The following is a 10269-nucleotide window of genomic DNA, read 5'->3' as shown; positions in this document are numbered from 1 at the left end:
TTCGATTCCCGTTTGGGATAAAAATTTCAGGAACTCAATTTTTGGCTCTTCCTTGACACCATCTGCGAGTATGGTCTTGAGGAAACGATGATAGTCCGTCGGAATGGGACGATAAATGGCTGACCCATGTTAAGAGAGAGCCATATCTCTTGCACGTTAAAGACACAATTGTAGATTTCGAAAAAGAGTAGGCTAATGCCGCTTCAAGGCTGCACTCACACCCGCAAAGTGGAAAGGGATAAATATAAGTTGCAAAACTTGTTTCCCAATCCACTATAAATAAATATGTTTAAACTGAAAGTAACTAGCGATCATTAAACCTTAGTTCTCTTAATTTGAGAAATTCTACTACCAATCAGGCATCAAGATCTTTCTTTCATGCTTTTAATAAAAAAGAACTCTGTCAAGCTATATTCTTTTAATAAAAAAAAGTCTGTTAAGCTACATTCTTTAAATAAAAAAAATCCAACATTTTACATTTCTTTCACAGCTGAGGAGGATGCAAGAGATGGTAGCTAGAATGCAGGCTGAGATGGAGCAACAAAAACGTATGGCTGGAACACCAGGAAAACAAAATGGGGGAATCAAAACCGAAAATGTCTAGGTTAGTTGGTAACCATAAAATGTTTCGTTCATCATTATATTCTGTAGATAATACAAAACCAACTCTTTAGGTTGGGAATAGAAAAATTGAAAATAGAGAAAGACAAAAAAAGAAATAGAAGTAAAGAAATAGATGTATGAACTAATAAAAAACAACAGACAAAAATAGTGAACACAAAACTGAAGCTTCCTGCAATAGAACATATTGCTATTTCGGAATATGCAACACTTGATTAAATAATTTGTGACACTTGAACAATTGACTTTATATAACAAGCACTTTTGTTGAATGCTTAAGATTATTGTACTTCTTTTTTTTCTACAGATTATTTGCAGTTTCATTCTAAAGAGTAACAGTTGAACGGCAAACGATTTAATGGCGTCTAAGTTCAAGACATTGGTCACGTGATAAAAGGTCAGAGTTTACGATTTTTTGGTAAACGTGCATGTCTCGTGGATTTGGACTCGTATCGTCTTATTTGTACTCGTACATTAATAAAAACCAAAGTGTTCAATTCTAGATTGAATAAGCTTTCTTATTTAATATAATTATAATAAAAAAGTATTGTTAAAATGTTATAAATTCACGACTGAAGTGAAACTTTTTTTCTGAAAATTTGCGTAGGTCCACGGAAAATCCTTAATAAATCCTTAAATAGGTTTGGTAACGTGTTGAGGGGTATAAAATATGAAGTAAAACCGTTTTTTGCTCTTAATATAACAAAATCAGATCACAAAAACCCCGGATACGCAATTGTGTCAGTTTATTCGTGGCGAAGCGGAGATCAAAGGGAGATAACTCGGTACGCGCATCGTAGGATATTGCAAGTTCACAACAGTAAATTTGAGTAAAATTAATGATTGCAGATCTATTTCGAAGAGTTCTTGAATACCTTTCAATATTCCATACTTCTCTACTGTTGTAACATTAAAATAGTCATGGAAAGGTTGAATATGACATTTTTTTCAAGTTCTTACAGGTTTTTGAACACTTCCAAAGACCTACATTTTATAACAGACTGACTTTTTCTCTGAAACTTGAACTTATTGTATATATGTTCCAGACCGTATGAGTATTTGGACCGTACGCGTACGGTCTGGACCGTATGCGTACTTTTTCAAAATACGCATACGGTCGGACCGTACGCGTACGGTCTGACTAATAATAAGAAGATGGTCAAGTTTATCAGATACAAATGTAAATAACAGATCAACAAATCTTATATCTCAAATTAATATAAAACGTTCAATTGATATTGAAATGCAAACTTAATATTCTAACTTTTTAAAAAGGTCACGCTAGTTTAATCTGTTAATCTCCTGTAATTAGCATGTCAGAAATACATTATTAAAGGCCAGTACGCGCATTGAAATTGACGTTAACGGATGTAAACAAAACGTACAAGGACAATTGTTTTATAATATTTGTGAACTTTAAAAAAAAAGAATGCATATGCAAGGGAACATGCATGAACTGCAAACATGTAAATGTAAAATAATTAAAAAAAATAACATTCCTTGTGGTAGTTAGTGTGAACTTGAACGAGAGTAAAAAAATGGGATTCAGATATAGAATAATACAAACATTTAATTTCAACTGTACGCTTATTCACTTATCCATCTAATGTTAAAATAGCATCTTGGATAACTAAAGCTACAAATGTTTGGTATTTGTTCTTGTTTTTTAAATTTAACCCATATTATACCAAAACATGTATGGTTAGCTGGACCGTACGAGTATACTCATACGGTCCGACCGTACGCGTATGGTCGGACCGTACGAGTATACGTATACGGTCCGGACCGTACGCGTACGGTCCAAATACTCGTATGGTCTGGAACATATATATATTCTCAAACACCCTTTTGGTAGATAGAAGGAAACATTAAGATGGGTTTATCAGTCATTTGTCAGAAGAACCTGTGTTACAATAGAAGCAGAAGCAGAAGATTACATCTAAACAAAAATATGGCAAAAAAAAGGAAATATAGTCTTCAAAATTGTGACCATTACCATAGATGATCATAGATTGAAAATAAAATCAATCTGCAGTGGCCAGAAGTACATGCACAATTTTTGTTTTATTATAGCTGCTTTAAGATACAATTGCAGATCTCAGGGAGTCTGGTGATTGGAACCTCCTCTTTTTATGGAAGATTAATGCATTTGAATGGGATCATGCATATAGTTGGAACCCTCCTTTTTATCCTTGGTTGAGAATACCACCACTTATATATGTTTAAAATTTTCTGGATTCACCCTGAGATAAGAAACTACATAAGTTGTACAAGTTCTGTTGCTTGCCTTAATCAAGAGAAAAAAATCTGAACATCCAAAGAACCAGAAATGGATTTATAACATAATATTAAATCAACACAAAGATAACTGAACAAAAGCTGAATTGCAATCTGATATCCTGCAGTTATCATAAATTCTATTATATGTAATATTTCAAGTTTTGCTTTATATTTCTTCTTCTTTCTTATATTTGAATTCAAAAGTCCTGCAACCAACTGTCCTTTCAATTGAATTATTGATTGGATAATAACCTAAGCTGACCAGTATAAAATAAAATTTGAAAATGCTTTGTTGAAATAAAATAGTGGTATTATGTCATTAGATATACTGAATCAACTTCAAATTTGATCCAAATTAACATTTACCTGCTCTAAAATGCATAGTCAATTGGACTACAAAAATCTGAGACTACTTCAATGTATAACATAGAGATTGTGGTCACCTCCCATGTTATGGTAGTCTCAGACAAAAACAAAACTGACTTAAAAACAGTATGTTCAGAATTTTTTTGAAAAAGGACAACAAAAAGAAATTTATTATTCTGATATCAGAAATAAATTCAAAGCGGAATGTCAGTTCTTTTAATTGAGATAACCAGTTTAATAAAATTATTTACTATATAAAAAAAAACTCATGATATTATCTGGATTTACAATCATTGACTAAGCTTGTCATCAACTCACTTACTTTAAATGCTTTTAAAAGTTAACCTGTCAGTACTAAAATAAAGAAATGTGGTACAAGTTTTTATTCCAATTAAAGGGCATATGAAGAGCAAAGTAATGTACATGTATTACAATGATTTATATATAAGTATATATAATGGAACAATGATGTTGATATAAATCAGATAAATATGGAGATAACCAACTCCATTCTTAGATTTTAAACCACAGCCAGATCAGAGCCACACATATATTTGAAAAGGCATATAACAATTATATCTTCAATTAACAGGCAAATATTCCCAAAGGCCCATTTAAAACAATATCTGTACTCTATATATTGATAGTTTTCTGAGTTCAAAACATTTATTTTTCAACACTTTTCAATGCCTCTAGGTTTTCTTGAATGAAAAGCCAATTAGATTTGGCACTTGTGTTTAACTTTTCAATTTTTTTACAACTTATTATTATATTATCATTAAATTCTTTTCTTAAATCTTATAAAGGGGAAACTGACATTTATGGTATAGTTGCCAATGAGATAACATTCTGGAAACTTATCACCAGAGTCCAAGTCTCTGTTAGCAGTGACAGTTAAATTACAAGTCACTTTACATACATCAACAATCAATACATTCCATTGTTTTAAGGCAAATGAGGAAAATAAGAGTAACAATAGCTTTTGCCTTACTACATGCACAAGAGAACATTAGAAATTATAATATAAATAAGTAAATATCAGAGGCAAAAAAGACAGGACTTATAGCCACTGGACTTTTAGTAAAGTATGCCCTTACTAATCCTTAGAGGAGCTGCTGTATACTAGAAAAAATGATGTTGATGATTTAACCCCATCAATTAGCATTTTAGCATTACATTATTGTCAATTGCTATCTGTTCTATTTGTTCCAACCTGTTATGAGAGTCAAAATGTGTACCTAGGGTGGGAATTAAGCCCATGTACGTTCATTTACTTTATTGTTCTTTGTGTACATAAAATGTACATGTACATGAAATATATCAAATGCAAAAAATGCTGTAATGACATGTATCATTACACCCTCGCTAGTTTATAAGGACCAAGTAAAGGAAGTCCCTGCACCTACCTAGACGTATTTCTTGGGTAAGATGTATTATATAACTCTTGAAAGTATAACACGATAAAGGTTATTGGTAAGTATATAGTAACATCAACGTGCAATTCAGGTAAACACACTTTCAAACATAAACAATCTACCACGTGTTTGTCTGCTGTGCTTGAATTCAAAACGACCCATCAGACTTATTTACACGAATTTTTGCTCAAGCAGACAGTTAAATATGTCCGTTTACCTTATGGGGTCTGTTAAGAATGGATTTGCTGTTATAAATTGTGTATGCATGGAAATATAAGGAAGATAACATTGATTTTTACCGTAACTTTTGAATACACAACATTCCCAAGGTATCCCCACAAAACACATGGCTACTTTGTAACGACGGCTGGTAACGTGTAGCCACTTTCTAACGGCAAATTTAATTGGATGATCTTCAAAGATCAATAATAAAATTGCTAATAAATGATTGGATACGAATTTGTGTCAGATTATAAATAGGTGAAAAAATGTAAACATTGAAATCCGCCATCTTGACGTAGGAAACAAACTAATTTTCAGTCTTGGATTAAAGGACATTGCGCACATTGCCAGCGTATCATGCATAAACAGTCATCTGCAAATATATCTTTCAATTTGTGTTTTACACTTACTTTTCTATGTTTTAGTTAATTTAATGTTTTAATTTACTACAGAATGGGACATCGTTCTCAAAGATGCCGCAGAAAAAATTATAGGTGGCGCTGTTTGTGGGCGTAAACATTTTACATACGTGTTCTTTTTTTGTCGACAAATTGACCTCTATCTGTCAGATTCAGGCGTTTGCCTTCCAACTGTAATGATAGATTGCATTGTCAATCATTTTTGAGAAAGATGGTTAGTCTTTCATCTTTTGTTGAATTTTAAAGTCAATTTAAAACATCTTTAAAGAAAACATGTCTTAGCTTTTTTTAGGTTTGAATTTAAGAAATCTTGTCACTACTAATCATTCTCTATATTTATTTACAGATTTAGTGCCACATATTAGATGGAAAACAAGGTTATATGACAACATAGTGCTACCAAGGCAACAGTTTATTACTAACATTGAATTGGAATGGCGTTTGTTTTCTAACAGAATTTTCCATCAAATTGCAACATTTTACAAACTTTTTGTATTTCATTCCTTGTTAAAGATCAAAATCAGATTTGTCAGAAATTTTATATTTATTGTAAACGGTTGCAATTTATTTTTATGGTGTATTTTTTGTTGCTTGTTTTATTTTGCAAATATTTACAAAGGGAGACAAATGTGACCAGTGAAAGGGAAGTAACTGTGCAATTCTCTCATAATAATTCAACACATCTTCATACAAATATTTCAGACGTTAATCAATTGTGGAAATTAAGTTAATTCAGTATTATGAAATATGATAGGGATGTTAGATAGAACAAATATTTAATCAATGAATTTCTTTATTACATTATAAAGTAGATCAAAGAGTTCTTTTTACTAATGACAGGGAATTTTGTTTTTAGTATTTGATCTCTGAATTTGAATTATATGACAGGCTCTTTTTTAGTTTTTGATCTCTGAATTTGCTTCAATTAACCTTTGGCATTTAATATTATTCTTAACCACTGAAAAATAGATTCTAGTCAATTTCTCTTGCCAAATTAAGCTTTAATGATACAAAATATTTTACACAACTACAGCAAGTAGAGTATTTTTCTATAGATCTCTCTGAAAAAGTTAAAATTTTCAGAAAAAAAGGCAGTAAGGTTTATCTAATGTGTTCAGCGACTGTTAAAATTAAAATGGATCCAGTAGGACTTAGCTATTTTTAGGTAAATGAAGAAAAAAAGATTAATTGATCAAAATCTCTTGTCCTGATTCTTTCAGGTTATAGCCTGAGCAATTATTATACCATGTACATACAGGAAGTAGTTTAGAGCCTGTATCCCTGTAGACCCATACATGTATCTTTAGTAGACATTCCTTCAGTGTAGTTTGTCAGAGGGGCCAGGTCTCTGTTATATATGTTTTCTGTAATGATTTAATGCACCAAGACTTAGTATTTAAATCCAATAACTGGAAGGGCTCCTAGTTTGCTTACATTATCCAATGAAATATCGTGAATTGAAGTACATTTTCTTTAGAATTCTTAGTCATTCATGTTCATTTAAATTACTTAGATCCCTTCTATTGGAATGGCAGGACCATACAATTATAGGATAAGTTATTTTGTTGATGGGTTAAGTGCTAATTTACAAATGTAAATATACTGCTGAGTATCTTGTAAAACCTATACAAATGTCTTCCTCAAGAGAGATAACTCTGTAAGTCATCAGAATGTATAAATGGCATTCGGAGAAAAAAGCATTGTTTTAACTCAGTCTAAAACTTTAAAAGCCTATAAAGAAAACATTTGTTACTAATGTTTTAAGTCTATTTCGTGCAAAAATTGTTGCAAGAAGCTTTTAATTATTTTTTTAAATGAAAATAGAATATTTAAGAATATCTTTTTTTAGATTTAAGTGATACACCAATCTTCCCACCAAAAACAAATTAAGTATTTTTTTGCATTTATTTCTATAGAATCTCATACTTCTACATACTATATATTAGTCAGCAATAATTTTATATCATTTTACGGCATAATTGTAATTATTCCATTTATTTGTGTCAAATTTTATTTATTTGTTGTTTCGTATGATAATCATGTTCATTTATGTCTGGTGTTTCTGCTTTGACCAGTCTCAATAGTATTCTTAGATGATAAAAATATCATAACAAGTTCTGCTTTGTATTATGAGAAATTTAAAACATTTTTATTTTCACTTATTGATGAAATGATATTTCAAATGAGATGAATTTAGTTCTCAAATTTGCATCAATCTTCACAATTAAACCATAGACCCATTTATATTTAAATGTACAAGGACCAACTTCTTTAAAGAGGTGTTATGAATGTAATAGATAATTTTTTTTTAAATTAAAGTTTTCACAAAGACTTCAGATGAAATGCATATTTCATAACCCCAATTTAGAAATTGAAAATCTTAATGATATAAGAGTTTTTGTTAACCTTTTGTAGAACTTGAACTGGCAATTTCTTTAATTTGAAATGTTCAAAGCATCTTTTATTTCATTTGAAAGTTCAGACATCATTGATTAAATGGAATATTTGGCTTTTATAACATGTTTAAAAACACTTCTTATTGACTGGTCAGTCTGAAGATACTACTGTAAAATGTGTATTATGTGTAACATATACAATCAATCATATACAAAAATGAATTATACATTCAACAAATGAAAATTATAAAAATTTTATGTAATACACTTGTTTCTTATGAATAGCAGGAAAAATATAGTGAAAGTAAAGCACAATGAGTCAGTACTGATAAAACATGCTGAAATACGTGTTTCTCGTTTCTCGTGTTTTTTATATAGATTAGACCGTTGGTTTTCCCGTTTGAATGGTTTTACACTAGTAATTTTGGGCCCCTTTATAGCTTGTTGTTCGGTGTGAGCCAAGGCTCCGTGTTGAAGGCCGTACATTGACCTATAATTATACCCCCGCTTTAAAAAAGGGGGGGTATACTGTGTTACCTCTGTCTGTCCATCAGTCCGTCCGTCCGTCAGTCAGTCCGTCCCATGAAACTTTCGTCACATTTTTCTCAGGAACTACACATCCACCCTTTCTGTAATTTGGTATCAACATTTATATATGTCAGCCATACAGTGTGATGCGTTTTCAGATTCATCACTTGACAACTTCCTGTTTACCGAACACTTGTATGATTTTACACATGATAGCCAAGTTGAAAATTTTCGTCACATTTTTCTCAGGAACTACAATACAAGGATTTCTGAAATTTGGTTTCAGGATTTATATAAGTCAGCTATACCGTGTGATGCGTTTTCAGATTCATCACTCGACAACTTCCCGTTTACCGAACACTTGTATGATTTTACACATGATAGCCAAGTTGAAAATTTTCGTCACATTTTTCTCAGGAACTACAATACAAGGATTTCTGAAATTTGGTTTCAGGATTTATATAAGTCAGCTATACCGTGTGATGCGTTTTCAGATTCATCACTCGACAACTTCCTGTTTACCGAACACTTGTATGATTTTACACATGATAACCAAGTTAAAAATTTTCGTCACATTTTTCTCAGGAACTACAATACAAGGATTTCTGAAATTTGGTTTCAGGATTTTTATAAGTCAGCTATACCGTGTGATGCGTTTTCAGATTCATCACTCGACAACTTCCTGTTTACCGAACACTTGTATATTTTTACACTATTAATATTATCCACTTGCGGCGGGGGTATCATCAGTGAGCAGTAGCTCGCAGTTTCACTTGTTGTTTACTTTTTTGGATTGTTGTTTGGATGGAGAGTTGTGTCATTGGCACTCACACCACATCTTCCTATATCTATGAAATAGAAAGCCATTCCAGAAAAAAAGCTTACATTTGAAAGAATGTTTTAAGTCTCCATTGTAATTGATGATTACCCTTAGTTTTATGTCTATGTGGAATTCTTTAACAGAATGATCCAACTTGGTTCTATAGCTTTGATATACAACTATCTGTACTGTTGTAAAAATGAAGAGATGTTGTATTCTGCCCAATACGACAATTATTAGCACACTACTGGTGTTCAAGTGTTAAGTTGACATTCACACAGCTCATAAAAAACAACAAAAACAAAGTCGGTGCAGTTTGTTGTTTTCTGACTATTTGAGTGAATTTCCTAAGTCCAAGGACCATAACTCTGCTCATAATCATGTCATAACTTGTCATGATAAAGCTATATTCCTGTAATTCCAAGAATCAAATCAATATCTTCAAGCATGACGACTATAAAGTAAAAAAAGACAAGCCTTATTGAATTCTTATAGTGAGGGCATCATTTGTGAGCAGTAGCCTAGTTTGTGGTACTCTAACTTCCTCCACCATTCAAAACTGGTTGTCATGATATAGCCAAGTGGGCTGAAAAAGGTATTCTAGGATATTAAAATTGATTTTCTCATATCCTGAAGTTGCTTTAATTGTGTAAATTGGAAACTTTACGGACTTGTTGGAATTTGGGAATAATGATCAAATGCATTCAAAGTATCCCATTTCAATCTTGCAACAATTTCAATATGCACAATAATGACGTATTATGCACTCTTGATACAGCTGTTTATTCAGAAATTATTACTAGTGGCTAACTTGAATAATCATAATTTAAAGACTTTTTTTCAAACATGTAACTTATTTTTAAGCATAAGCATTTTGATAGAATAAAAGCTTATTGAAAAACAAGGATAATTTTGAATTACTGGCAGTTTTCTATTTTATTTATCAATTTTTAAAAACTTCCTGGGAAAGAAGGAAATGAAATGTCACATGATTATTAGTGATGTAAATATGTTGTATACACACAAACTTTATAAGGAAACTTTTTTAAAAATTGGCTTCGTGTTTCTGTTTTGAGTAAAACAAACAAGTCACAATGGCTGCTTTATCATTTAACAGTGTAAAATATTGTGTTTTTGTGTTATTTATTCAAACTCCTAATATTCAATAAGTTATGGGTGCACTTTGTACAAAAAAAAAATGC

General features: G+C 31.4%; 1 long non-coding RNA gene across 1 annotated transcript; it reads left to right on the top strand.

The window, feature by feature from the left end:
• Positions 1-484: 484 nt before the first annotated feature.
• LOC139527726 (uncharacterized) lies at positions 485-7982 on the top strand. The gene is made up of 2 exons (XR_011665420.1): positions 485-604; positions 5670-7982. It is a non-coding gene; the product is annotated as an uncharacterized lncRNA (long non-coding RNA).
• The last annotated feature ends 2287 nt before the right edge of the window (positions 7983-10269 follow it).

This window comes from Mytilus edulis, chromosome 6, assembly GCF_963676685.1.
Source record: "Mytilus edulis chromosome 6, xbMytEdul2.2, whole genome shotgun sequence".
Classification (NCBI taxonomy): Eukaryota; Metazoa; Mollusca; class Bivalvia; order Mytilida; family Mytilidae; genus Mytilus; species Mytilus edulis.
Note: the sequence above shows the minus strand (reverse complement) of the source record. Positions and strands in the feature narration are given on the sequence as shown.